General features: G+C 46.9%; 15 non-coding genes and 3 pseudogenes across 15 annotated transcripts; all 18 read right to left on the bottom strand.

Annotated features, from left to right (window-relative positions):
• Positions 1-713: 713 nt before the first annotated feature.
• On the bottom strand, positions 714-911 carry LOC142313385 (U2 spliceosomal RNA). Its single transcript, XR_012754431.1, has one exon. It is a non-coding gene; the product is annotated as a U2 spliceosomal RNA (small nuclear RNA).
• Positions 912-1,650: 739 nt separating this feature from the next.
• Positions 1,651-1,792, bottom strand: LOC142313472 (U2 spliceosomal RNA; annotated as a pseudogene).
• Positions 1,793-3,179: 1,387 nt separating this feature from the next.
• On the bottom strand, positions 3,180-3,377 carry LOC142313382 (U2 spliceosomal RNA). The gene has a single exon (XR_012754428.1). It is a non-coding gene; the product is annotated as a U2 spliceosomal RNA (small nuclear RNA).
• Positions 3,378-4,074: 697 nt separating this feature from the next.
• On the bottom strand, positions 4,075-4,216 carry LOC142313477 (U2 spliceosomal RNA; annotated as a pseudogene).
• Positions 4,217-5,603: 1,387 nt separating this feature from the next.
• LOC142313616 (U2 spliceosomal RNA) lies at positions 5,604-5,794 on the bottom strand. The gene has a single exon (XR_012754602.1). It is a non-coding gene; the product is annotated as a U2 spliceosomal RNA (small nuclear RNA).
• Positions 5,795-7,181: 1,387 nt separating this feature from the next.
• On the bottom strand, positions 7,182-7,377 carry LOC142313387 (U2 spliceosomal RNA). The gene has a single exon (XR_012754433.1). It is a non-coding gene; the product is annotated as a U2 spliceosomal RNA (small nuclear RNA).
• A 684-nt stretch (positions 7,378-8,061) lies between these two features.
• Positions 8,062-8,188, bottom strand: LOC142313467 (U2 spliceosomal RNA; annotated as a pseudogene).
• Positions 8,189-9,575: 1,387 nt separating this feature from the next.
• On the bottom strand, positions 9,576-9,766 carry LOC142313615 (U2 spliceosomal RNA). The gene has a single exon (XR_012754601.1). It is a non-coding gene; the product is annotated as a U2 spliceosomal RNA (small nuclear RNA).
• Positions 9,767-11,153: 1,387 nt separating this feature from the next.
• Positions 11,154-11,344, bottom strand: LOC142313607 (U2 spliceosomal RNA). Its single transcript, XR_012754594.1, has one exon. It is a non-coding gene; the product is annotated as a U2 spliceosomal RNA (small nuclear RNA).
• Positions 11,345-12,731: 1,387 nt separating this feature from the next.
• LOC142313595 (U2 spliceosomal RNA) lies at positions 12,732-12,922 on the bottom strand. The gene has a single exon (XR_012754582.1). It is a non-coding gene; the product is annotated as a U2 spliceosomal RNA (small nuclear RNA).
• Positions 12,923-14,309: 1,387 nt separating this feature from the next.
• On the bottom strand, positions 14,310-14,500 carry LOC142313584 (U2 spliceosomal RNA). The gene has a single exon (XR_012754571.1). It is a non-coding gene; the product is annotated as a U2 spliceosomal RNA (small nuclear RNA).
• Positions 14,501-15,887: 1,387 nt separating this feature from the next.
• LOC142313573 (U2 spliceosomal RNA) lies at positions 15,888-16,078 on the bottom strand. The gene has a single exon (XR_012754566.1). It is a non-coding gene; the product is annotated as a U2 spliceosomal RNA (small nuclear RNA).
• Positions 16,079-17,465: 1,387 nt separating this feature from the next.
• LOC142313562 (U2 spliceosomal RNA) lies at positions 17,466-17,656 on the bottom strand. Its single transcript, XR_012754556.1, has one exon. It is a non-coding gene; the product is annotated as a U2 spliceosomal RNA (small nuclear RNA).
• Positions 17,657-19,043: 1,387 nt separating this feature from the next.
• LOC142313551 (U2 spliceosomal RNA) lies at positions 19,044-19,234 on the bottom strand. Its single transcript, XR_012754545.1, has one exon. It is a non-coding gene; the product is annotated as a U2 spliceosomal RNA (small nuclear RNA).
• Positions 19,235-20,621: 1,387 nt separating this feature from the next.
• LOC142313540 (U2 spliceosomal RNA) lies at positions 20,622-20,812 on the bottom strand. The gene has a single exon (XR_012754534.1). It is a non-coding gene; the product is annotated as a U2 spliceosomal RNA (small nuclear RNA).
• A 1,387-nt stretch (positions 20,813-22,199) lies between these two features.
• On the bottom strand, positions 22,200-22,390 carry LOC142313528 (U2 spliceosomal RNA). The gene has a single exon (XR_012754523.1). It is a non-coding gene; the product is annotated as a U2 spliceosomal RNA (small nuclear RNA).
• Positions 22,391-23,777: 1,387 nt separating this feature from the next.
• LOC142313379 (U2 spliceosomal RNA) lies at positions 23,778-23,971 on the bottom strand. Its single transcript, XR_012754425.1, has one exon. It is a non-coding gene; the product is annotated as a U2 spliceosomal RNA (small nuclear RNA).
• Positions 23,972-26,118: 2,147 nt separating this feature from the next.
• LOC142313516 (U2 spliceosomal RNA) lies at positions 26,119-26,309 on the bottom strand. The gene has a single exon (XR_012754512.1). It is a non-coding gene; the product is annotated as a U2 spliceosomal RNA (small nuclear RNA).
• Between the last annotated feature and the right edge of the window lie 1,513 nt (positions 26,310-27,822).

The raw sequence follows: 27,822 nt of genomic DNA, 5'->3' as shown, positions 1-27,822 counted from the left end.
GCTTTCTCAGAGGGCTTTTTACAGTTTTTCTATTCCCAATTAGCCGTTTAAGTGTACTTATTGAAAGTAGTAATTCTTTCATGGGCCGCCCTTTCTTAGTATTTGACGTTCCTTATATTGCGGTATGAGGCTTCGCAGTAGGTTGCAAACATTCATCACCCATGACTGTCCCCAATTGAGCTCAGAAGCTCAATGTCTATCATGACCTCTCTTTTAGAATGTCCAAGAGCAAGCAAACTATTCCTCCAGGAGAGGGCGCCAACAGACTACTAAAGAGATCATCATTACTCAAAGAAAACCCCAAAAACCAATGCATGATAGGAATAAACAGGTAACTTTCTTTGGAGTGGAAGCGGAGAGATCGCACCAGATGCCAATTCTAGATGTTATCACACCTGTGGTCACTGCAGCAGCAGGTGAATCCACTTTGTCCAAAAGGGATCTATTCCATTCAATTGCAAATGATCTAGATAAGACAGAGAACTGCAGCACGGGGACATAGCCGAGTTGGTCAGGTTGAGTGGTGATGAGTTTGCTATTTGGATGAATAAAGAAAGTCAAAAGTGTGAAAGATAAAAAACAAAAGGAGGAAGTGTGAAAAGTGAATGGGCCAAATTGAGGTGCATATGAAGACGTATGCTTTCTTCCAATTCATTAAATCGGGCTAATATGAATCAGGTGAATTGAGTTCTGCTTTTGGAAACTGGGTTAAGAAGGGGTGCACCGTTCCTGGAGGTACTGCAATACCAGGTCAATGCGTGGAGTGGACAGAGCAAGCTCTTTTTCCATCTCCCTGTTCTAAAAATCCATTTAATATATGGTCCCCAGATAGGGGACGTATCAGATATTAAACTGATAAGAACAGATTTTTTGATTTAATGAAGCTTTCCAAAGCACCGCAAAAAATGCATGACCGAAGTCACACCAAAAACAGTGCAAAGGCTAGGATTCGTGTGGACCCCTCCGTGAGGAGAGGGTCCCCAAAAATCAACCCCGTCCCTCCGAGCCAGAAGGCCACAGCAAGGGTCAGGGATCTTCGGTGCTCCCCCAAGCCGAAGCCTGGTTGAGCCTTGTCGTTGCTCCCAGCGTCCACCCAGGCATCTTACCCAAGTGGAGTAGAGAGCTACTAGTTGTTGGTTTCGCAGCCGAAACTGCCCGGACCGTCAACCGGTGTTGGTTTCTCAGCCCAAGGCTAACCGGACCTCCAACCGGGTGTTGGTTTCTCAGCCGAAGCTGACCCGGACCTCCAACCGGGTGTTGGTTTCTCAGCCGAAGCTGACCCGGACCTCCAACCGGGTGTTGGTTTCTCAGCCGAAGCTGACCCGGACCTCCAACCGGGTGTTGGTTTCTCAGCCAAAGCTGACCCGGACCTCCAACCGGGTGTTGGTTTCTCAGCCCAAAGCTGAACGGACCTCCGACCATGATTATAAAAATTTCCCTTCCTAGCCAGAAGGCCGGGATAGAGCAATATGCTCAGAAAGTATGAAAGGGCAAGGTACGGTGTGCTACAGAGCCCAAGGCTCGCCGGGGTCCCAAGCCAGCAAGCTCAGACTCACTCCAGGGTCGTCAATCCTGGGGCACATTGCACCATAGCCCCCACACTTACTCAGTCTAATAGCCTCGATCCTGGTAGGGCCATGGTTTCCTCTAGATGGATATACTATCCTCCCAAAGTACTAACAAGCGCAACCTTCCAGTGTGCATTGCATCATTGTACTAAGGTGGCAGGAGCCTTAAACCACCTTTTCGAACGATACTACACTTGATCTTAGCCAAAAGGCCGAGAAGCGATAACCAGAATTGGTTTGGGCCTCGAGTGGCACCCTGGCCTATGCCGGACACATCTTAGGGAGAGAGAGCGAGAGGGAGACAAACCCACGCCTACACAAGACATTTTGTCACCCAAGCCAACCCTTGAAAAGGCTGCTTTGCAGAGCCAAAACAAGAAGAATGGTGCGTTTTGCAGCCGCCGCCCACTGCAATGAATCTGAATAACTCCTCCTTTAGGGCGCAAGCAACTCCCCTCCCCCTTGCAGTCTTTCCAATTCACGATACAAAAAGACGGACAGGACAGGTTGCCTGACTTTCCGTCACTGCTACCCTTTGCCATCCTTACCCGTAGAAAGCCCTTTCATCATCCCCAAACCCTAATCTTTTCCCTTTCCTTCCCAGCCCCCAAACCCTGCCCTCTGTACCTTTCTCACCACCCGCTTCCCTTCTCCTGTCATCCCCCTACCACCCGGGAAAAAAAGAGATTGCCCCCTCCTTCCACTAGCCCACCCTCCCACCCAAAGAACAACTTCTTCTGCGCAGCTTGTTTTCTAGGCAGCAGCGCTATTGTGATGTCATCGGGGGGCATTGTGACAAGCCGCCAGTGTTCCGTCTCTTCATGTTGTGCACAGTTCAAACGGAAAATACATCAACAGGCAGACTACAGAAAAGCTTACTATCAAAGGTTAGAGGGGGGCTTTCTCAGAGGGCTTTTTACAGTTTTTCTATTCCCAATTAGCCGTTTAAGTGTACTTATTGAAAGTAGTAATTCTTTCATGGGCCGCCCTTTCTTAGTATTTGACGTTCCTTATATTGCGGTATGAGGCTTCGCAGTAGGTTGCAAACATTCATCACCCATGACTGTCCCCAATTGAGCTCAGAAGCTCAATGTCTATCATGACCTCTCTTTTAGAATGTCCAAGAGCAAGCAAACTATTCCTCCAGGAGAGGGCGCCAACAGACTACTAAAGAGATCATCATTACTCAAAGAAAACCCCAAAAACCAATGCATGATAGGAATAAACAGGTAACTTTCTTTGGAGTGGAAGCGGAGAGATCGCACCAGATGCCAATTCTAGATGTTATCACACCTGTGGTCACTGCAGCAGCAGGTGAATCCACTTTGTCCAAAAGGGATCTATTCCATTCAATTGCAAATGATCTAGATAAGACAGAGAACTGCAGCACGGGGACATAGCCGAGTTGGTCAGGTTGAGTGGTGATGAGTTTGCTATTTGGATGAATAAAGAAAGTCAAAAGTGTGAAAGATAAAAAACAAAAGGAGGAAGTGTGAAAAGTGAATGGGCCAAATTGAGGTGCATATGAAGACGTATGCTTTCTTCCAATTCATTAAATCGGGCTAATATGAATCAGGTGAATTGAGTTCTGCTTTTGGAAACTGGGTTAAGAAGGGGTGCACCGTTCCTGGAGGTACTGCAATACCAGGTCAATGCGTGGAGTGGACAGAGCAAGCTCTTTTTCCATCTCCCTGTTCTAAAAATCCATTTAATATATGGTCCCCAGATAGGGGACGTATCAGATATTAAACTGATAAGAACAGATTTTTTTGATTTAATGAAGCTTTCCAAAGCACCGCAAAAATGCATGACCGAAGTCACACCAAAAACAGTGCAAAGGCTAGGATTCGTGTGGACCCCTCCGTGAGAAGAGGATCCCCAAAAATCAACCCCGTCCCTCCGAGCCAGAAGGCCACAGAGAGGGTCAGGGATCTTCGGTGCTCCCCCAAGCCGAAGCCTGGTTGAGCCTTGTTGTTGCTCCCAGCGTCCACCGAGGCATCTTACCCAAGTGGAGTAGGGAGCTACTAGTCGTTGGTTTCGCAGCCGAGACTGCCCGGACCGTCAACCGGTGTTGGTTTTTCAGCCCAAGGCTGACCGGACCTCCAACCGGGTGTTGGTTTCTCAGCCCAAGGCTGACCGGACCTCCAACCGGGTGTTGGTTTCTCAGCCCAAGGCTAACCGGACCTCCAACCGGGTGTTGGTTTCTCAGCCAAAGCTGACCCGGACCTCCAACCGGGTGTTGGTTTCTCAGCCCAAAGCTGACCGGACCTCCGACCGGGATTATAAAAATTTCCCTTCTTAGCCAGAAGACCGGGATAGGGCAATATGCTTGGAAAGTATGAATAGGCAAGGCGCGGCGTGCGACAGAGTCTGAGGCTTACCAGGGTCCCAACCTAGCAAGTTCAGACTCCCTCCAGGGTGTCCATTCCTGGGGCACATTGCACCATAACCCCCACACTTACTCAGTCTAATAGCCTTGATCCTGGTAGGGCCATGGTTTCCTCTAGATGGATATACTATCCTCCCAAAGTACTAACAAGCGCAACCTTCCAGCGTGCATTGCATCATTGTACTAAGGTGGCCGGAGCCTTAAACCACCTTTTCGAACGATACTACACTTGATCTTAGCCAAAAGGCCGAGAAGCGATAACCAGAATTGGTTTGGGCCTCGAGTGGCACCCTGGCCTATGCCGGACACATCTTAGGGAGAGAGAGCGAGAGGGAGACAAACCCACGCCTACACAAGACATTTTGTCACCCAAGCCAACCCTTGAAAAGGCTGCTTTGCAGAGCCAAAACAAGAAGAATGGTGCGTTTTGCAGCCGCCGCCCACTGCAATGAATCTGAATAACTCCTCCTTTAGGGCGCAAGCAACTCCCCTCCCCCTTGCAGTCTTTCCAATTCACGATACAAAAAGACGGACAGGACAGGTTGCCTGACTTTCCGTCACTGCTACCCTTTGCCATCCTTACCCGTAGAAAGCCCTTTCATCATCCCCAAACCCTAATCTTTTCCCTTTCCTTCCCAGCCCCCAAACCCTGCCCTCTGTACCTTTCTCACCACCCGCTTCCCTTCTCCTGTCATCCCCCTACCACCCGGGAAAAAAAGAGATTGCCCCCTCCTTCCACTAGCCCACCCTCCCACCCAAAGAACAACTTCTTCTGCGCAGCTTGTTTTCTAGGCAGCAGCGCTATTGTGATGTCATCGGGGGGCATTGTGACAAGCCGCCAGTGTTCCGTCTCTTCATGTTGTGCACAGTTCAAACGGAAAATACATCAACAGGCAGACTACAGAAAAGCTTACTATCAAAGGTTAGAGGGGGGCTTTCTCAGAGGGCTTTTTACAGTTTTTCTATTCCCAATTAGCCGTTTAAGTGTACTTATTGAAAGTAGTAATTCTTTCATGGGCCGCCCTTTCTTAGTATTTGACGTTCCTTATATTGCGGTATGAGGCTTCGCAGTAGGTTGCAAACATTCATCACCCATGACTGTCCCCAATTGAGCTCAGAAGCTCAATGTCTATCATGACCTCTCTTTTAGAATGTCCAAGAGCAAGCAAACTATTCCTCCAGGAGAGGGCGCCAACAGACTACTAAAGAGATCATCATTACTCAAAGAAAACCCCAAAAACCAATGCATGATAGGAATAAACAGGTAACTTTCTTTGGAGTGGAAGCGGAGAGATCGCACCAGATGCCAATTCTAGATGTTATCACACCTGTGGTCACTGCAGCAGCAGGTGAATCCACTTTGTCCAAAAGGGATCTATTCCATTCAATTGCAAATGATCTAGATAAGACAGAGAACTGCAGCACGGGGACATAGCCGAGTTGGTCAGGTTGAGTGGTGATGAGTTTGCTATTTGGATGAATAAAGAAAGTCAAAAGTGTGAAAGATAAAAAACAAAAGGAGGAAGTGTGAAAAGTGAATGGGCCAAATTGAGGTGCATATGAAGACGTATGCTTTCTTCCAATTCATTAAATCGGGCTAATATGAATCAGGTGAATTGAGTTCTGCTTTTGGAAACTGGGTTAAGAAGGGGTGCACCGTTCCTGGAGGTACTGCAATACCAGGTCAATGCGTGGAGTGGACAGAGCAAGCTCTTTTTCCATCTCCCTGTTCTAAAAATCCATTTAATATATGGTCCCCAGATAGGGGACGTATCAGATATTAAACTGATAAGAACAGATACTACACTTGATCTTAGCCAAAAGGCCGAGAAGCGATAACCAGAATTGGTTTGGGCCTCGAGTGGCACCCTGGCCTATGCCGGACACATCTTAGGGAGAGAGAGCGAGAGGGAGACAAACCCACGCCTACACAAGACATTTTGTCACCCAAGCCAACCCTTGAAAAGGCTGCTTTGCAGAGCCAAAACAAGAAGAATGGTGCGTTTTGCAGCCGCCGCCCACTGCAATGAATCTGAATAACTCCTCCTTTAGGGCGCAAGCAACTCCCCTCCCCCTTGCAGTCTTTCCAATTCACGATACAAAAAGACGGACAGGACAGGTTGCCTGACTTTCCGTCACTGCTACCCTTTGCCATCCTTACCCGTAGAAAGCCCTTTCATCATCCCCAAACCCTAATCTTTTCCCTTTCCTTCCCAGCCCCCAAACCCTGCCCTCTGTACCTTTCTCACCACCCGCTTCCCTTCTCCTGTCATCCCCCTACCACCCGGGAAAAAAAGAGATTGCCCCCTCCTTCCACTAGCCCACCCTCCCACCCAAAGAACAACTTCTTCTGCGCAGCTTGTTTTCTAGGCAGCAGCGCTATTGTGATGTCATCGGGGGGCATTGTGACAAGCCGCCAGTGTTCCGTCTCTTCATGTTGTGCACAGTTCAAACGGAAAATACATCAACAGGCAGACTACAGAAAAGCTTACTATCAAAGGTTAGAGGGGGGCTTTCTCAGAGGGCTTTTTACAGTTTTTCTATTCCCAATTAGCCGTTTAAGTGTACTTATTGAAAGTAGTAATTCTTTCATGGGCCGCCCTTTCTTAGTATTTGACGTTCCTTATATTGCGGTATGAGGCTTCGCAGTAGGTTGCAAACATTCATCACCCATGACTGTCCCCAATTGAGCTCAGAAGCTCAATGTCTATCATGACCTCTCTTTTAGAATGTCCAAGAGCAAGCAAACTATTCCTCCAGGAGAGGGCGCCAACAGACTACTAAAGAGATCATCATTACTCAAAGAAAACCCCAAAAACCAATGCATGATAGGAATAAACAGGTAACTTTCTTTGGAGTGGAAGCGGAGAGATCGCACCAGATGCCAATTCTAGATGTTATCACACCTGTGGTCACTGCAGCAGCAGGTGAATCCACTTTGTCCAAAAGGGATCTATTCCATTCAATTGCAAATGATCTAGATAAGACAGAGAACTGCAGCACGGGGACATAGCCGAGTTGGTCAGGTTGAGTGGTGATGAGTTTGCTATTTGGATGAATAAAGAAAGTCAAAAGTGTGAAAGATAAAAAACAAAAGGAGGAAGTGTGAAAAGTGAATGGGCCAAATTGAGGTGCATATGAAGACGTATGCTTTCTTCCAATTCATTAAATCGGGCTAATATGAATCAGGTGAATTGAGTTCTGCTTTTGGAAACTGGGTTAAGAAGGGGTGCACCGTTCCTGGAGGTACTGCAATACCAGGTCAATGCGTGGAGTGGACAGAGCAAGCTCTTTTTCCATCTCCCTGTTCTAAAAATCCATTTAATATATGGTCCCCAGATAGGGGACGTATCAGATATTAAACTGATAAGAACAGATTTTGATTTAATGAAGCTTTCCAAAGCACCGCAAAAAATGCATGACCGAAGTCACACCAAAAACAGTGCAAAGGCTAGGATTCGTGTGGACCCCTCCGTGAGGAGAGGGTCCCCAAAAATCAACCCCGTCCCTCCGAGCCAGAAGGCCACAGCAAGGGTCAGGGATCTTCGGTGCTCCCCCAAGCCGAAGCCTGGTTGAGCCTTGTCGTTGCTCCCAGCGTCCACCCAGGCATCTTACCCAAGTGGAGTAGAGAGCTACTAGTTGTTGGTTTCGCAGCCGAAACTGCCCGGACCGTCAACCGGTGTTGGTTTCTCAGCCCAAGGCTAACCGGACCTCCAACCGGGTGTTGGTTTCTCAGCCGAAGCTGACCCGGACCTCCAACCGGGTGTTGGTTTCTCAGCCGAAGCTGACCCAGACCTCCAACCGGGTGTTGGTTTCTCAGCCGAAGCTGACCCGGACCTCCAACCGGGTGTTGGTTTCTCAGCCCAAAGCTGAACGGACCTCCGACCATGATTATAAAAATTTTCCTTCCTAGCCAGAAGGCCGGGATAGAGCAATATGCTCAGAAAGTATGAAAGGGCAAGGTACGGTGTGCTACAGAGCCCAAGGCTCGCCGGGGTCCCAAGCCAGCAAGCTCAGACTCACTCCAGGGTCGTCAGTCCTGGGGCACATTGCACCATAGCCCCCACACTTACTCAGTCTAATAGCCTCGATCCTGGTAGGGCCATGTTTTCCTCTAGATGAATATACTATACATTAAGAGTACTAGCAAGCGCAACCTTCCAGTGTGCATTGCATCTGCCGAGCCTCACAGATACTACACTTGATCTTAGCCAAAAGGCCGAGAAGCGATAACCAGAATTGGTTTGGGCCTCGAGTGGCACCCTGGCCTATGCCGGACACATCTTAGGGAGAGAGAGCGAGAGGGAGACAAACCCACGCCTACACAAGACATTTTGTCACCCAAGCCAACCCTTGAAAAGGCTGCTTTGCAGAGCCAAAACAAGAAGAATGGTGCGTTTTGCAGCCGCCGCCCACTGCAATGAATCTGAATAACTCCTCCTTTAGGGCGCAAGCAACTCCCCTCCCCCTTGCAGTCTTTCCAATTCACGATACAAAAAGACGGACAGGACAGGTTGCCTGACTTTCCGTCACTGCTACCCTTTGCCATCCTTACCCGTAGAAAGCCCTTTCATCATCCCCAAACCCTAATCTTTTCCCTTTCCTTCCCAGCCCCCAAACCCTGCCCTCTGTACCTTTCTCACCACCCGCTTCCCTTCTCCTGTCATCCCCCTACCACCCGGGAAAAAAAGAGATTGCCCCCTCCTTCCACTAGCCCACCCTCCCACCCAAAGAACAACTTCTTCTGCGCAGCTTGTTTTCTAGGCAGCAGCGCTATTGTGATGTCATCGGGGGGCATTGTGACAAGCCGCCAGTGTTCCGTCTCTTCATGTTGTGCACAGTTCAAACGGAAAATACATCAACAGGCAGACTACAGAAAAGCTTACTATCAAAGGTTAGAGGGGGGCTTTCTCAGAGGGCTTTTTACAGTTTTTCTATTCCCAATTAGCCGTTTAAGTGTACTTATTGAAAGTAGTAATTCTTTCATGGGCCGCCCTTTCTTAGTATTTGACGTTCCTTATATTGCGGTATGAGGCTTCGCAGTAGGTTGCAAACATTCATCACCCATGACTGTCCCCAATTGAGCTCAGAAGCTCAATGTCTATCATGACCTCTCTTTTAGAATGTCCAAGAGCAAGCAAACTATTCCTCCAGGAGAGGGCGCCAACAGACTACTAAAGAGATCATCATTACTCAAAGAAAACCCCAAAAACCAATGCATGATAGGAATAAACAGGTAACTTTCTTTGGAGTGGAAGCGGAGAGATCGCACCAGATGCCAATTCTAGATGTTATCACACCTGTGGTCACTGCAGCAGCAGGTGAATCCACTTTGTCCAAAAGGGATCTATTCCATTCAATTGCAAATGATCTAGATAAGACAGAGAACTGCAGCACGGGGACATAGCCGAGTTGGTCAGGTTGAGTGGTGATGAGTTTGCTATTTGGATGAATAAAGAAAGTCAAAAGTGTGAAAGATAAAAAACAAAAGGAGGAAGTGTGAAAAGTGAATGGGCCAAATTGAGGTGCATATGAAGACGTATGCTTTCTTCCAATTCATTAAATCGGGCTAATATGAATCAGGTGAATTGAGTTCTGCTTTTGGAAACTGGGTTAAGAAGGGGTGCACCGTTCCTGGAGGTACTGCAATACCAGGTCAATGCGTGGAGTGGACAGAGCAAGCTCTTTTTCCATCTCCCTGTTCTAAAAATCCATTTAATATATGGTCCCCAGATAGGGGACGTATCAGATATTAAACTGATAAGAACAGATACTACACTTGATCTTAGCCAAAAGGCCGAGAAGCGATAACCAGAATTGGTTTGGGCCTCGAGTGGCACCCTGGCCTATGCCGGACACATCTTAGGGAGAGAGAGCGAGAGGGAGACAAACCCACGCCTACACAAGACATTTTGTCACCCAAGCCAACCCTTGAAAAGGCTGCTTTGCAGAGCCAAAACAAGAAGAATGGTGCGTTTTGCAGCCGCCGCCCACTGCAATGAATCTGAATAACTCCTCCTTTAGGGCGCAAGCAACTCCCCTCCCCCTTGCAGTCTTTCCAATTCACGATACAAAAAGACGGACAGGACAGGTTGCCTGACTTTCCGTCACTGCTACCCTTTGCCATCCTTACCCGTAGAAAGCCCTTTCATCATCCCCAAACCCTAATCTTTTCCCTTTCCTTCCCAGCCCCCAAACCCTGCCCTCTGTACCTTTCTCACCACCCGCTTCCCTTCTCCTGTCATCCCCCTACCACCCGGGAAAAAAAGAGATTGCCCCCTCCTTCCACTAGCCCACCCTCCCACCCAAAGAACAACTTCTTCTGCGCAGCTTGTTTTCTAGGCAGCAGCGCTATTGTGATGTCATCGGGGGGCATTGTGACAAGCCGCCAGTGTTCCGTCTCTTCATGTTGTGCACAGTTCAAACGGAAAATACATCAACAGGCAGACTACAGAAAAGCTTACTATCAAAGGTTAGAGGGGGGCTTTCTCAGAGGGCTTTTTACAGTTTTTCTATTCCCAATTAGCCGTTTAAGTGTACTTATTGAAAGTAGTAATTCTTTCATGGGCCGCCCTTTCTTAGTATTTGACGTTCCTTATATTGCGGTATGAGGCTTCGCAGTAGGTTGCAAACATTCATCACCCATGACTGTCCCCAATTGAGCTCAGAAGCTCAATGTCTATCATGACCTCTCTTTTAGAATGTCCAAGAGCAAGCAAACTATTCCTCCAGGAGAGGGCGCCAACAGACTACTAAAGAGATCATCATTACTCAAAGAAAACCCCAAAAACCAATGCATGATAGGAATAAACAGGTAACTTTCTTTGGAGTGGAAGCGGAGAGATCGCACCAGATGCCAATTCTAGATGTTATCACACCTGTGGTCACTGCAGCAGCAGGTGAATCCACTTTGTCCAAAAGGGATCTATTCCATTCAATTGCAAATGATCTAGATAAGACAGAGAACTGCAGCACGGGGACATAGCCGAGTTGGTCAGGTTGAGTGGTGATGAGTTTGCTATTTGGATGAATAAAGAAAGTCAAAAGTGTGAAAGATAAAAAACAAAAGGAGGAAGTGTGAAAAGTGAATGGGCCAAATTGAGGTGCATATGAAGACGTATGCTTTCTTCCAATTCATTAAATCGGGCTAATATGAATCAGGTGAATTGAGTTCTGCTTTTGGAAACTGGGTTAAGAAGGGGTGCACCGTTCCTGGAGGTACTGCAATACCAGGTCAATGCGTGGAGTGGACAGAGCAAGCTCTTTTTCCATCTCCCTGTTCTAAAAATCCATTTAATATATGGTCCCCAGATAGGGGACGTATCAGATATTAAACTGATAAGAACAGATACTACACTTGATCTTAGCCAAAAGGCCGAGAAGCGATAACCAGAATTGGTTTGGGCCTCGAGTGGCACCCTGGCCTATGCCGGACACATCTTAGGGAGAGAGAGCGAGAGGGAGACAAACCCACGCCTACACAAGACATTTTGTCACCCAAGCCAACCCTTGAAAAGGCTGCTTTGCAGAGCCAAAACAAGAAGAATGGTGCGTTTTGCAGCCGCCGCCCACTGCAATGAATCTGAATAACTCCTCCTTTAGGGCGCAAGCAACTCCCCTCCCCCTTGCAGTCTTTCCAATTCACGATACAAAAAGACGGACAGGACAGGTTGCCTGACTTTCCGTCACTGCTACCCTTTGCCATCCTTACCCGTAGAAAGCCCTTTCATCATCCCCAAACCCTAATCTTTTCCCTTTCCTTCCCAGCCCCCAAACCCTGCCCTCTGTACCTTTCTCACCACCCGCTTCCCTTCTCCTGTCATCCCCCTACCACCCGGGAAAAAAAGAGATTGCCCCCTCCTTCCACTAGCCCACCCTCCCACCCAAAGAACAACTTCTTCTGCGCAGCTTGTTTTCTAGGCAGCAGCGCTATTGTGATGTCATCGGGGGGCATTGTGACAAGCCGCCAGTGTTCCGTCTCTTCATGTTGTGCACAGTTCAAACGGAAAATACATCAACAGGCAGACTACAGAAAAGCTTACTATCAAAGGTTAGAGGGGGGCTTTCTCAGAGGGCTTTTTACAGTTTTTCTATTCCCAATTAGCCGTTTAAGTGTACTTATTGAAAGTAGTAATTCTTTCATGGGCCGCCCTTTCTTAGTATTTGACGTTCCTTATATTGCGGTATGAGGCTTCGCAGTAGGTTGCAAACATTCATCACCCATGACTGTCCCCAATTGAGCTCAGAAGCTCAATGTCTATCATGACCTCTCTTTTAGAATGTCCAAGAGCAAGCAAACTATTCCTCCAGGAGAGGGCGCCAACAGACTACTAAAGAGATCATCATTACTCAAAGAAAACCCCAAAAACCAATGCATGATAGGAATAAACAGGTAACTTTCTTTGGAGTGGAAGCGGAGAGATCGCACCAGATGCCAATTCTAGATGTTATCACACCTGTGGTCACTGCAGCAGCAGGTGAATCCACTTTGTCCAAAAGGGATCTATTCCATTCAATTGCAAATGATCTAGATAAGACAGAGAACTGCAGCACGGGGACATAGCCGAGTTGGTCAGGTTGAGTGGTGATGAGTTTGCTATTTGGATGAATAAAGAAAGTCAAAAGTGTGAAAGATAAAAAACAAAAGGAGGAAGTGTGAAAAGTGAATGGGCCAAATTGAGGTGCATATGAAGACGTATGCTTTCTTCCAATTCATTAAATCGGGCTAATATGAATCAGGTGAATTGAGTTCTGCTTTTGGAAACTGGGTTAAGAAGGGGTGCACCGTTCCTGGAGGTACTGCAATACCAGGTCAATGCGTGGAGTGGACAGAGCAAGCTCTTTTTCCATCTCCCTGTTCTAAAAATCCATTTAATATATGGTCCCCAGATAGGGGACGTATCAGATATTAAACTGATAAGAACAGATACTACACTTGATCTTAGCCAAAAGGCCGAGAAGCGATAACCAGAATTGGTTTGGGCCTCGAGTGGCACCCTGGCCTATGCCGGACACATCTTAGGGAGAGAGAGCGAGAGGGAGACAAACCCACGCCTACACAAGACATTTTGTCACCCAAGCCAACCCTTGAAAAGGCTGCTTTGCAGAGCCAAAACAAGAAGAATGGTGCGTTTTGCAGCCGCCGCCCACTGCAATGAATCTGAATAACTCCTCCTTTAGGGCGCAAGCAACTCCCCTCCCCCTTGCAGTCTTTCCAATTCACGATACAAAAAGACGGACAGGACAGGTTGCCTGACTTTCCGTCACTGCTACCCTTTGCCATCCTTACCCGTAGAAAGCCCTTTCATCATCCCCAAACCCTAATCTTTTCCCTTTCCTTCCCAGCCCCCAAACCCTGCCCTCTGTACCTTTCTCACCACCCGCTTCCCTTCTCCTGTCATCCCCCTACCACCCGGGAAAAAAAGAGATTGCCCCCTCCTTCCACTAGCCCACCCTCCCACCCAAAGAACAACTTCTTCTGCGCAGCTTGTTTTCTAGGCAGCAGCGCTATTGTGATGTCATCGGGGGGCATTGTGACAAGCCGCCAGTGTTCCGTCTCTTCATGTTGTGCACAGTTCAAACGGAAAATACATCAACAGGCAGACTACAGAAAAGCTTACTATCAAAGGTTAGAGGGGGGCTTTCTCAGAGGGCTTTTTACAGTTTTTCTATTCCCAATTAGCCGTTTAAGTGTACTTATTGAAAGTAGTAATTCTTTCATGGGCCGCCCTTTCTTAGTATTTGACGTTCCTTATATTGCGGTATGAGGCTTCGCAGTAGGTTGCAAACATTCATCACCCATGACTGTCCCCAATTGAGCTCAGAAGCTCAATGTCTATCATGACCTCTCTTTTAGAATGTCCAAGAGCAAGCAAACTATTCCTCCAGGAGAGGGCGCCAACAGACTACTAAAGAGATCATCATTACTCAAAGAAAACCCCAAAAACCAATGCATGATAGGAATAAACAGGTAACTTTCTTTGGAGTGGAAGCGGAGAGATCGCACCAGATGCCAATTCTAGATGTTATCACACCTGTGGTCACTGCAGCAGCAGGTGAATCCACTTTGTCCAAAAGGGATCTATTCCATTCAATTGCAAATGATCTAGATAAGACAGAGAACTGCAGCACGGGGACATAGCCGAGTTGGTCAGGTTGAGTGGTGATGAGTTTGCTATTTGGATGAATAAAGAAAGTCAAAAGTGTGAAAGATAAAAAACAAAAGGAGGAAGTGTGAAAAGTGAATGGGCCAAATTGAGGTGCATATGAAGACGTATGCTTTCTTCCAATTCATTAAATCGGGCTAATATGAATCAGGTGAATTGAGTTCTGCTTTTGGAAACTGGGTTAAGAAGGGGTGCACCGTTCCTGGAGGTACTGCAATACCAGGTCAATGCGTGGAGTGGACAGAGCAAGCTCTTTTTCCATCTCCCTGTTCTAAAAATCCATTTAATATATGGTCCCCAGATAGGGGACGTATCAGATATTAAACTGATAAGAACAGATACTACACTTGATCTTAGCCAAAAGGCCGAGAAGCGATAACCAGAATTGGTTTGGGCCTCGAGTGGCACCCTGGCCTATGCCGGACACATCTTAGGGAGAGAGAGCGAGAGGGAGACAAACCCACGCCTACACAAGACATTTTGTCACCCAAGCCAACCCTTGAAAAGGCTGCTTTGCAGAGCCAAAACAAGAAGAATGGTGCGTTTTGCAGCCGCCGCCCACTGCAATGAATCTGAATAACTCCTCCTTTAGGGCGCAAGCAACTCCCCTCCCCCTTGCAGTCTTTCCAATTCACGATACAAAAAGACGGACAGGACAGGTTGCCTGACTTTCCGTCACTGCTACCCTTTGCCATCCTTACCCGTAGAAAGCCCTTTCATCATCCCCAAACCCTAATCTTTTCCCTTTCCTTCCCAGCCCCCAAACCCTGCCCTCTGTACCTTTCTCACCACCCGCTTCCCTTCTCCTGTCATCCCCCTACCACCCGGGAAAAAAAGAGATTGCCCCCTCCTTCCACTAGCCCACCCTCCCACCCAAAGAACAACTTCTTCTGCGCAGCTTGTTTTCTAGGCAGCAGCGCTATTGTGATGTCATCGGGGGGCATTGTGACAAGCCGCCAGTGTTCCGTCTCTTCATGTTGTGCACAGTTCAAACGGAAAATACATCAACAGGCAGACTACAGAAAAGCTTACTATCAAAGGTTAGAGGGGGGCTTTCTCAGAGGGCTTTTTACAGTTTTTCTATTCCCAATTAGCCGTTTAAGTGTACTTATTGAAAGTAGTAATTCTTTCATGGGCCGCCCTTTCTTAGTATTTGACGTTCCTTATATTGCGGTATGAGGCTTCGCAGTAGGTTGCAAACATTCATCACCCATGACTGTCCCCAATTGAGCTCAGAAGCTCAATGTCTATCATGACCTCTCTTTTAGAATGTCCAAGAGCAAGCAAACTATTCCTCCAGGAGAGGGCGCCAACAGACTACTAAAGAGATCATCATTACTCAAAGAAAACCCCAAAAACCAATGCATGATAGGAATAAACAGGTAACTTTCTTTGGAGTGGAAGCGGAGAGATCGCACCAGATGCCAATTCTAGATGTTATCACACCTGTGGTCACTGCAGCAGCAGGTGAATCCACTTTGTCCAAAAGGGATCTATTCCATTCAATTGCAAATGATCTAGATAAGACAGAGAACTGCAGCACGGGGACATAGCCGAGTTGGTCAGGTTGAGTGGTGATGAGTTTGCTATTTGGATGAATAAAGAAAGTCAAAAGTGTGAAAGATAAAAAACAAAAGGAGGAAGTGTGAAAAGTGAATGGGCCAAATTGAGGTGCATATGAAGACGTATGCTTTCTTCCAATTCATTAAATCGGGCTAATATGAATCAGGTGAATTGAGTTCTGCTTTTGGAAACTGGGTTAAGAAGGGGTGCACCGTTCCTGGAGGTACTGCAATACCAGGTCAATGCGTGGAGTGGACAGAGCAAGCTCTTTTTCCATCTCCCTGTTCTAAAAATCCATTTAATATATGGTCCCCAGATAGGGGACGTATCAGATATTAAACTGATAAGAACAGATACTACACTTGATCTTAGCCAAAAGGCCGAGAAGCGATAACCAGAATTGGTTTGGGCCTCGAGTGGCACCCTGGCCTATGCCGGACACATCTTAGGGAGAGAGAGCGAGAGGGAGACAAACCCACGCCTACACAAGACATTTTGTCACCCAAGCCAACCCTTGAAAAGGCTGCTTTGCAGAGCCAAAACAAGAAGAATGGTGCGTTTTGCAGCCGCCGCCCACTGCAATGAATCTGAATAACTCCTCCTTTAGGGCGCAAGCAACTCCCCTCCCCCTTGCAGTCTTTCCAATTCACGATACAAAAAGACGGACAGGACAGGTTGCCTGACTTTCCGTCACTGCTACCCTTTGCCATCCTTACCCGTAGAAAGCCCTTTCATCATCCCCAAACCCTAATCTTTTCCCTTTCCTTCCCAGCCCCCAAACCCTGCCCTCTGTACCTTTCTCACCACCCGCTTCCCTTCTCCTGTCATCCCCCTACCACCCGGGAAAAAAAGAGATTGCCCCCTCCTTCCACTAGCCCACCCTCCCACCCAAAGAACAACTTCTTCTGCGCAGCTTGTTTTCTAGGCAGCAGCGCTATTGTGATGTCATCGGGGGGCATTGTGACAAGCCGCCAGTGTTCCGTCTCTTCATGTTGTGCACAGTTCAAACGGAAAATACATCAACAGGCAGACTACAGAAAAGCTTACTATCAAAGGTTAGAGGGGGGCTTTCTCAGAGGGCTTTTTACAGTTTTTCTATTCCCAATTAGCCGTTTAAGTGTACTTATTGAAAGTAGTAATTCTTTCATGGGCCGCCCTTTCTTAGTATTTGACGTTCCTTATATTGCGGTATGAGGCTTCGCAGTAGGTTGCAAACATTCATCACCCATGACTGTCCCCAATTGAGCTCAGAAGCTCAATGTCTATCATGACCTCTCTTTTAGAATGTCCAAGAGCAAGCAAACTATTCCTCCAGGAGAGGGCGCCAACAGACTACTAAAGAGATCATCATTACTCAAAGAAAACCCCAAAAACCAATGCATGATAGGAATAAACAGGTAACTTTCTTTGGAGTGGAAGCGGAGAGATCGCACCAGATGCCAATTCTAGATGTTATCACACCTGTGGTCACTGCAGCAGCAGGTGAATCCACTTTGTCCAAAAGGGATCTATTCCATTCAATTGCAAATGATCTAGATAAGACAGAGAACTGCAGCACGGGGACATAGCCGAGTTGGTCAGGTTGAGTGGTGATGAGTTTGCTATTTGGATGAATAAAGAAAGTCAAAAGTGTGAAAGATAAAAAACAAAAGGAGGAAGTGTGAAAAGTGAATGGGCCAAATTGAGGTGCATATGAAGACGTATGCTTTCTTCCAATTCATTAAATCGGGCTAATATGAATCAGGTGAATTGAGTTCTGCTTTTGGAAACTGGGTTAAGAAGGGGTGCACCGTTCCTGGAGGTACTGCAATACCAGGTCAATGCGTGGAGTGGACAGAGCAAGCTCTTTTTCCATCTCCCTGTTCTAAAAATCCATTTAATATATGGTCCCCAGATAGGGGACGTATCAGATATTAAACTGATAAGAACAGATACTACACTTGATCTTAGCCAAAAGGCCGAGAAGCGATAACCAGAATTGGTTTGGGCCTCGAGTGGCACCCTGGCCTATGCCGGACACATCTTAGGGAGAGAGAGCGAGAGGGAGACAAACCCACGCCTACACAAGACATTTTGTCACCCAAGCCAACCCTTGAAAAGGCTGCTTTGCAGAGCCAAAACAAGAAGAATGGTGCGTTTTGCAGCCGCCGCCCACTGCAATGAATCTGAATAACTCCTCCTTTAGGGCGCAAGCAACTCCCCTCCCCCTTGCAGTCTTTCCAATTCACGATACAAAAAGACGGACAGGACAGGTTGCCTGACTTTCCGTCACTGCTACCCTTTGCCATCCTTACCCGTAGAAAGCCCTTTCATCATCCCCAAACCCTAATCTTTTCCCTTTCCTTCCCAGCCCCCAAACCCTGCCCTCTGTACCTTTCTCACCACCCGCTTCCCTTCTCCTGTCATCCCCCTACCACCCGGGAAAAAAAGAGATTGCCCCCTCCTTCCACTAGCCCACCCTCCCACCCAAAGAACAACTTCTTCTGCGCAGCTTGTTTTCTAGGCAGCAGCGCTATTGTGATGTCATCGGGGGGCATTGTGACAAGCCGCCAGTGTTCCGTCTCTTCATGTTGTGCACAGTTCAAACGGAAAATACATCAACAGGCAGACTACAGAAAAGCTTACTATCAAAGGTTAGAGGGGGGCTTTCTCAGAGGGCTTTTTACAGTTTTTCTATTCCCAATTAGCCGTTTAAGTGTACTTATTGAAAGTAGTAATTCTTTCATGGGCCGCCCTTTCTTAGTATTTGACGTTCCTTATATTGCGGTATGAGGCTTCGCAGTAGGTTGCAAACATTCATCACCCATGACTGTCCCCAATTGAGCTCAGAAGCTCAATGTCTATCATGACCTCTCTTTTAGAATGTCCAAGAGCAAGCAAACTATTCCTCCAGGAGAGGGCGCCAACAGACTACTAAAGAGATCATCATTACTCAAAGAAAACCCCAAAAACCAATGCATGATAGGAATAAACAGGTAACTTTCTTTGGAGTGGAAGCGGAGAGATCGCACCAGATGCCAATTCTAGATGTTATCACACCTGTGGTCACTGCAGCAGCAGGTGAATCCACTTTGTCCAAAAGGGATCTATTCCATTCAATTGCAAATGATCTAGATAAGACAGAGAACTGCAGCACGGGGACATAGCCGAGTTGGTCAGGTTGAGTGGTGATGAGTTTGCTATTTGGATGAATAAAGAAAGTCAAAAGTGTGAAAGATAAAAAACAAAAGGAGGAAGTGTGAAAAGTGAATGGGCCAAATTGAGGTGCATATGAAGACGTATGCTTTCTTCCAATTCATTAAATCGGGCTAATATGAATCAGGTGAATTGAGTTCTGCTTTTGGAAACTGGGTTAAGAAGGGGTGCACCGTTCCTGGAGGTACTGCAATACCAGGTCAATGCGTGGAGTGGACAGAGCAAGCTCTTTTTCCATCTCCCTGTTCTAAAAATCCATTTAATATATGGTCCCCAGATAGGGGACGTATCAGATATTAAACTGATAAGAACAGATACTACACTTGATCTTAGCCAAAAGGCCGAGAAGCGATAACCAGAATTGGTTTGGGCCTCGAGTGGCACCCTGGCCTATGCCGGACACATCTTAGGGAGAGAGAGCGAGAGGGAGACAAACCCACGCCTACACAAGACATTTTGTCACCCAAGCCAACCCTTGAAAAGGCTGCTTTGCAGAGCCAAAACAAGAAGAATGGTGCGTTTTGCAGCCGCCGCCCACTGCAATGAATCTGAATAACTCCTCCTTTAGGGCGCAAGCAACTCCCCTCCCCCTTGCAGTCTTTCCAATTCACGATACAAAAAGACGGACAGGACAGGTTGCCTGACTTTCCGTCACTGCTACCCTTTGCCATCCTTACCCGTAGAAAGCCCTTTCATCATCCCCAAACCCTAATCTTTTCCCTTTCCTTCCCAGCCCCCAAACCCTGCCCTCTGTACCTTTCTCACCACCCGCTTCCCTTCTCCTGTCATCCCCCTACCACCCGGGAAAAAAAGAGATTGCCCCCTCCTTCCACTAGCCCACCCTCCCACCCAAAGAACAACTTCTTCTGCGCAGCTTGTTTTCTAGGCAGCAGCGCTATTGTGATGTCATCGGGGGGCATTGTGACAAGCCGCCAGTGTTCCGTCTCTTCATGTTGTGCACAGTTCAAACGGAAAATACATCAACAGGCAGACTACAGAAAAGCTTACTATCAAAGGTTAGAGGGGGGCTTTCTCAGAGGGCTTTTTACAGTTTTTCTATTCCCAATTAGCCGTTTAAGTGTACTTATTGAAAGTAGTAATTCTTTCATGGGCCGCCCTTTCTTAGTATTTGACGTTCCTTATATTGCGGTATGAGGCTTCGCAGTAGGTTGCAAACATTCATCACCCATGACTGTCCCCAATTGAGCTCAGAAGCTCAATGTCTATCATGACCTCTCTTTTAGAATGTCCAAGAGCAAGCAAACTATTCCTCCAGGAGAGGGCGCCAACAGACTACTAAAGAGATCATCATTACTCAAAGAAAACCCCAAAAACCAATGCATGATAGGAATAAACAGGTAACTTTCTTTGGAGTGGAAGCGGAGAGATCGCACCAGATGCCAATTCTAGATGTTATCACACCTGTGGTCACTGCAGCAGCAGGTGAATCCACTTTGTCCAAAAGGGATCTATTCCATTCAATTGCAAATGATCTAGATAAGACAGAGAACTGCAGCACGGGGACATAGCCGAGTTGGTCAGGTTGAGTGGTGATGAGTTTGCTATTTGGATGAATAAAGAAAGTCAAAAGTGTGAAAGATAAAAAACAAAAGGAGGAAGTGTGAAAAGTGAATGGGCCAAATTGAGGTGCATATGAAGACGTATGCTTTCTTCCAATTCATTAAATCGGGCTAATATGAATCAGGTGAATTGAGTTCTGCTTTTGGAAACTGGGTTAAGAAGGGGTGCACCGTTCCTGGAGGTACTGCAATACCAGGTCAATGCGTGGAGTGGACAGAGCAAGCTCTTTTTCCATCTCCCTGTTCTAAAAATCCATTTAATATATGGTCCCCAGATAGGGGACGTATCAGATATTAAACTGATAAGAACAGATACTACACTTGATCTTAGCCAAAAGGCCGAGAAGCGATAACCAGAATTGGTTTGGGCCTCGAGTGGCACCCTGGCCTATGCCGGACACATCTTAGGGAGAGAGAGCGAGAGGGAGACAAACCCACGCCTACACAAGACATTTTGTCACCCAAGCCAACCCTTGAAAAGGCTGCTTTGCAGAGCCAAAACAAGAAGAATGGTGCGTTTTGCAGCCGCCGCCCACTGCAATGAATCTGAATAACTCCTCCTTTAGGGCGCAAGCAACTCCCCTCCCCCTTGCAGTCTTTCCAATTCACGATACAAAAAGACGGACAGGACAGGTTGCCTGACTTTCCGTCACTGCTACCCTTTGCCATCCTTACCCGTAGAAAGCCCTTTCATCATCCCCAAACCCTAATCTTTTCCCTTTCCTTCCCAGCCCCCAAACCCTGCCCTCTGTACCTTTCTCACCACCCGCTTCCCTTCTCCTGTCATCCCCCTACCACCCGGGAAAAAAAGAGATTGCCCCCTCCTTCCACTAGCCCACCCTCCCACCCAAAGAACAACTTCTTCTGCGCAGCTTGTTTTCTAGGCAGCAGCGCTATTGTGATGTCATCGGGGGGCATTGTGACAAGCCGCCAGTGTTCCGTCTCTTCATGTTGTGCACAGTTCAAACGGAAAATACATCAACAGGCAGACTACAGAAAAGCTTACTATCAAAGGTTAGAGGGGGGCTTTCTCAGAGGGCTTTTTACAGTTTTTCTATTCCCAATTAGCCGTTTAAGTGTACTTATTGAAAGTAGTAATTCTTTCATGGGCCGCCCTTTCTTAGTATTTGACGTTCCTTATATTGCGGTATGAGGCTTCGCAGTAGGTTGCAAACATTCATCACCCATGACTGTCCCCAATTGAGCTCAGAAGCTCAATGTCTATCATGACCTCTCTTTTAGAATGTCCAAGAGCAAGCAAACTATTCCTCCAGGAGAGGGCGCCAACAGACTACTAAAGAGATCATCATTACTCAAAGAAAACCCCAAAAACCAATGCATGATAGGAATAAACAGGTAACTTTCTTTGGAGTGGAAGCGGAGAGATCGCACCAGATGCCAATTCTAGATGTTATCACACCTGTGGTCACTGCAGCAGCAGGTGAATCCACTTTGTCCAAAAGGGATCTATTCCATTCAATTGCAAATGATCTAGATAAGACAGAGAACTGCAGCACGGGGACATAGCCGAGTTGGTCAGGTTGAGTGGTGATGAGTTTGCTATTTGGATGAATAAAGAAAGTCAAAAGTGTGAAAGATAAAAAACAAAAGGAGGAAGTGTGAAAAGTGAATGGGCCAAATTGAGGTGCATATGAAGACGTATGCTTTCTTCCAATTCATTAAATCGGGCTAATATGAATCAGGTGAATTGAGTTCTGCTTTTGGAAACTGGGTTAAGAAGGGGTGCACCGTTCCTGGAGGTACTGCAATACCAGGTCAATGCGTGGAGTGGACAGAGCAAGCTCTTTTTCCATCTCCCTGTTCTAAAAATCCATTTAATATATGGTCCCCAGATAGGGGACGTATCAGATATTAAACTGATAAGAACAGATACTACACTTGATCTTAGCCAAAAGGCCGAGAAGCGATAACCAGAATTGGTTTGGGCCTCGAGTGGCACCCTGGCCTATGCCGGACACATCTTAGGGAGAGAGAGCGAGAGGGAGACAAACCCACGCCTACACAAGACATTTTGTCACCCAAGCCAACCCTTGAAAAGGCTGCTTTGCAGAGCCAAAACAAGAAGAATGGTGCGTTTTGCAGCCGCCGCCCACTGCAATGAATCTGAATAACTCCTCCTTTAGGGCGCAAGCAACTCCCCTCCCCCTTGCAGTCTTTCCAATTCACGATACAAAAAGACGGACAGGACAGGTTGCCTGACTTTCCGTCACTGCTACCCTTTGCCATCCTTACCCGTAGAAAGCCCTTTCATCATCCCCAAACCCTAATCTTTTCCCTTTCCTTCCCAGCCCCCAAACCCTGCCCTCTGTACCTTTCTCACCACCCGCTTCCCTTCTCCTGTCATCCCCCTACCACCCGGGAAAAAAAGAGATTGCCCCCTCCTTCCACTAGCCCACCCTCCCACCCAAAGAACAACTTCTTCTGCGCAGCTTGTTTTCTAGGCAGCAGCGCTATTGTGATGTCATCGGGGGGCATTGTGACAAGCCGCCAGTGTTCCGTCTCTTCATGTTGTGCACAGTTCAAACGGAAAATACATCAACAGGCAGACTACAGAAAAGCTTACTATCAAAGGTTAGAGGGGGGCTTTCTCAGAGGGCTTTTTACAGTTTTTCTATTCCCAATTAGCCGTTTAAGTGTACTTATTGAAAGTAGTAATTCTTTCATGGGCCGCCCTTTCTTAGTATTTGACGTTCCTTATATTGCGGTATGAGGCTTCGCAGTAGGTTGCAAACATTCATCACCCATGACTGTCCCCAATTGAGCTCAGAAGCTCAATGTCTATCATGACCTCTCTTTTAGAATGTCCAAGAGCAAGCAAACTATTCCTCCAGGAGAGGGCGCCAACAGACTACTAAAGAGATCATCATTACTCAAAGAAAACCCCAAAAACCAATGCATGATAGGAATAAACAGGTAACTTTCTTTGGAGTGGAAGCGGAGAGATCGCACCAGATGCCAATTCTAGATGTTATCACACCTGTGGTCACTGCAGCAGCAGGTGAATCCACTTTGTCCAAAAGGGATCTATTCCATTCAATTGCAAATGATCTAGATAAGACAGAGAACTGCAGCACGGGGACATAGCCGAGTTGGTCAGGTTGAGTGGTGATGAGTTTGCTATTTGGATGAATAAAGAAAGTCAAAAGTGTGAAAGATAAAAAACAAAAGGAGGAAGTGTGAAAAGTGAATGGGCCAAATTGAGGTGCATATGAAGACGTATGCTTTCTTCCAATTCATTAAATCGGGCTAATATGAATCAGGTGAATTGAGTTCTGCTTTTGGAAACTGGGTTAAGAAGGGGTGCACCGTTCCTGGAGGTACTGCAATACCAGGTCAATGCGTGGAGTGGACAGAGCAAGCTCTTTTTCCATCTCCCTGTTCTAAAAATCCATTTAATATATGGTCCCCAGATAGGGGACGTATCAGATATTAAACTGATAAGAACAGATTTTTTGATTTAATGAAGCTTTCCAAAGCACCACAAAAAATGCATGACCGAAGTCACACCAAAAACAGTGCAAAGGCTAGGATTCGTGTGGACCCCACCGTGAGGAGAGGGTCCCCAAAAATCAACCCCGTCCCTCCGAGCCAGAAGGCCACAGCAAGGGTCAGGGATCTTCGGTGCTCCCCCAAGCCGAAGCCTGGTTGAGCCTTGTCGTTGCTCCCAGCGTCCACCCAGGCATCTTACCCAAGTGGAGTAGAGAGCTACTAGTTGTTGGTTTCGCAGCCGAAACTGCCCGGACCGTCAACCGGTGTTGGTTTCTCAGCCCAAGGCTAACCGGACCTCCAACCGGGTGTTGGTTTCTCAGCCGAAGCTGACCCAGACCTCCAACCGGGTGTTAGTTTCTCAGCCCAAAGCTGACCAGACCTCCGACCGGGATTGTAAAAATTTCCCTTCCTAGCCAGAAGGCCGGGATAGGGTAATATGCTCAAAAAGTATGAAAAGGCAAGGTACGGTGTGCTACAGAGCCCAAGGCTTGCCGGGGTCCCAAGCCAGCAAGCTCAGACTCACTCCAGGGTCGTCAGTCCTGGGGCACGTTGTACCATAGCCCCCCACCCTTACTCAGTCTAATAGCCTCGATCCTGGTAGGGCCATGTTTTCCTCTAGATGAATATACTATCCACCCAGAGTACTAGCAAGCGCAACCTTCCAGTGTGCATTGTATCATTGTACTAAGGTGGCCTGGAGCTTAAACCACCTCTTCAAACAACACTACACTTGATCTTAGCCAAAAGGCCGAGAAGCGATAACCAGAATTGGTTTGGGCCTCGAGTGGCACCCTGGCCTATGCCGGACACATCTTAGGGAGAGAGAGCGAGAGGGAGACAAACCCACGCCTACACAAGACATTTTGTCACCCAAGCCAACCCTTGAAAAGGCTGCTTTGCAGAGCCAAAACAAGAAGAATGGTGCGTTTTGCAGCCGCCGCCCACTGCAATGAATCTGAATAACTCCTCCTTTAGGGCGCAAGCAACTCCCCTCCCCCTTGCAGTCTTTCCAATTCACGATACAAAAAGACGGACAGGACAGGTTGCCTGACTTTCCGTCACTGCTACCCTTTGCCATCCTTACCCGTAGAAAGCCCTTTCATCATCCCCAAACCCTAATCTTTTCCCTTTCCTTCCCAGCCCCCAAACCCTGCCCTCTGTACCTTTCTCACCACCCGCTTCCCTTCTCCTGTCATCCCCCTACCACCCGGGAAAAAAAGAGATTGCCCCCTCCTTCCACTAGCCCACCCTCCCACCCAAAGAACAACTTCTTCTGCGCAGCTTGTTTTCTAGGCAGCAGCGCTATTGTGATGTCATCGGGGGGCATTGTGACAAGCCGCCAGTGTTCCGTCTCTTCATGTTGTGCACAGTTCAAACGGAAAATACATCAACAGGCAGACTACAGAAAAGCTTACTATCAAAGGTTAGAGGGGGGCTTTCTCAGAGGGCTTTTTACAGTTTTTCTATTCCCAATTAGCCGTTTAAGTGTACTTATTGAAAGTAGTAATTCTTTCATGGGCCGCCCTTTCTTAGTATTTGACGTTCCTTATATTGCGGTATGAGGCTTCGCAGTAGGTTGCAAACATTCATCACCCATGACTGTCCCCAATTGAGCTCAGAAGCTCAATGTCTATCATGACCTCTCTTTTAGAATGTCCAAGAGCAAGCAAACTATTCCTCCAGGAGAGGGCGCCAACAGACTACTAAAGAGATCATCATTACTCAAAGAAAACCCCAAAAACCAATGCATGATAGGAATAAACAGGTAACTTTCTTTGGAGTGGAAGCGGAGAGATCGCACCAGATGCCAATTCTAGATGTTATCACACCTGTGGTCACTGCAGCAGCAGGTGAATCCACTTTGTCCAAAAGGGATCTATTCCATTCAATTGCAAATGATCTAGATAAGACAGAGAACTGCAGCACGGGGACATAGCCGAGTTGGTCAGGTTGAGTGGTGATGAGTTTGCTATTTGGATGAATAAAGAAAGTCAAAAGTGTGAAAGATAAAAAACAAAAGGAGGAAGTGTGAAAAGTGAATGGGCCAAATTGAGGTGCATATGAAGACGTATGCTTTCTTCCAATTCATTAAATCGGGCTAATATGAATCAGGTGAATTGAGTTCTGCTTTTGGAAACTGGGTTAAGAAGGGGTGCACCGTTCCTGGAGGTACTGCAATACCAGGTCAATGCGTGGAGTGGACAGAGCAAGCTCTTTTTCCATCTCCCTGTTCTAAAAATCCATTTAATATATGGTCCCCAGATAGGGGACGTATCAGATATTAAACTGATAAGAACAGATACTACACTTGATCTTAGCCAAAAGGCCGAGAAGCGATAACCAGAATTTTTTTTCTGGCGGCGACGACGACGGATGCAAAAGCTAGCGTCTATGTATTATCTACATAGTATGTAGGATTTCAGAGTCAAAAGCCTCTGTTAAATGTAGTTTTTCAAGGTTACATAACATGCATTTTACAATGATCAATTGCATTACAGAGACATGTGAAATGAATATATAAAAAAAATTAAAATTTATGCAAATAAATTTATGAAAATGAATCTAAAAAGTTAATTTTGAACAGTGCTTTGTTGACAGCTATGTACAAATAAAAAGACTCATAATTTTCATTGCAGTTCTTTTAAATTTAATATCAGATTATTTCTCAGATGTGCGTGGCAGCTACTGCCTTGCAAAGTCTCCTTAAGGAGATTAGTGTCCCCCCACATAGCTTCTCCTTTGCCAGAACAGACACCCCATACTTTGCACTGACAGGGGTCAAGTGATGAGTGAGCAGAACGCAATAGCACTGCTCATAGGCACTGTTGGCAACACAAGGTATTTGACATAGATCACTTTTATCAATGTAATAATGTAGTCAGTGCAGTGATGAAAAGGAACCACCACTTTAAGAGAATTTAGTGGCTCTCACTCTTATACTGCCTCAAGTCATTCACAGAAGAGAGCCAGCTGTCTGTGTCTGATAAATGGCGACCAACAAAAGGTTTTATTGCATGGCTCCATTCAACAAAAAGAGCAAAATCTTTTCCATTCTAAATAGAGTTGAGTGATGTTCGATTAGAACCATTCGCCAATTTCAAAATGCGAGTGGTTTTGGGCGGTGACGAACTCGAACAATTTGCTTCAAGTTGACCTGTTCGAGTTAGGCTGCTTTCACACGTCCAGTTTTTGCTATGCAGCACAATCCGGCACTTTGCAGGAAAATCGCAACCGTTTTTTTTTTGCTGCCGGTTGCGATTTTCCTGCATAGACTTTAATTAGTGCCGCATTGGGCCGCATGGCCTTGCGTTCCGTCAGGTTTTTGCCACATGCGGCAGATTTAGCCGATGCGGCGGCCGGATGGAACGTTGCCTGGCACGTTTTTTCGTGCGGAAAAAAAAAAAAACGCATAGCGACAGCCGCATTCGGCCGATGCGGCGCATTTTTCAATGCATGCATGCCTATGGCGGCCGAATGAGGCACGATGCGGCAATAACCGCATCCGGCCACCGCATGCGTTTTTTGCCACTGCGCATGCTCAGTAGCATGCCGCAAGCGGCAAAAACCGGACGGGCCGCAAAGGAAAAACTTATGCAAAGGATGCGGTGTTTTCACCACATCCATTGCATAGGTTTCACAGCCGGATTGAGCCGCAGAGCTCAAGCCGGATGAGTGAAAGTAGCCCTACCATTCGATAACAGTTTGATCAACAAAAGCGTAGCTAGTTACTATTTGGCTTTTCACTGTAATAGTGTCAGTCACTGTTAAGAATTTAATCAAAATTCAGCGTATAGTGTGCAGGGGGTGACTAACTAGGTTTGTTTGGATCAGTGCTGCTGATCCAAAGAATG

The sequence above is a fragment of the Anomaloglossus baeobatrachus genome, chromosome 5 (assembly GCF_048569485.1).
Source record: "Anomaloglossus baeobatrachus isolate aAnoBae1 chromosome 5, aAnoBae1.hap1, whole genome shotgun sequence".
NCBI lineage: Eukaryota > Metazoa > Chordata > Amphibia > Anura > Aromobatidae > Anomaloglossus > Anomaloglossus baeobatrachus.
This window is presented reverse-complemented; position numbering and strand designations above follow the sequence as displayed.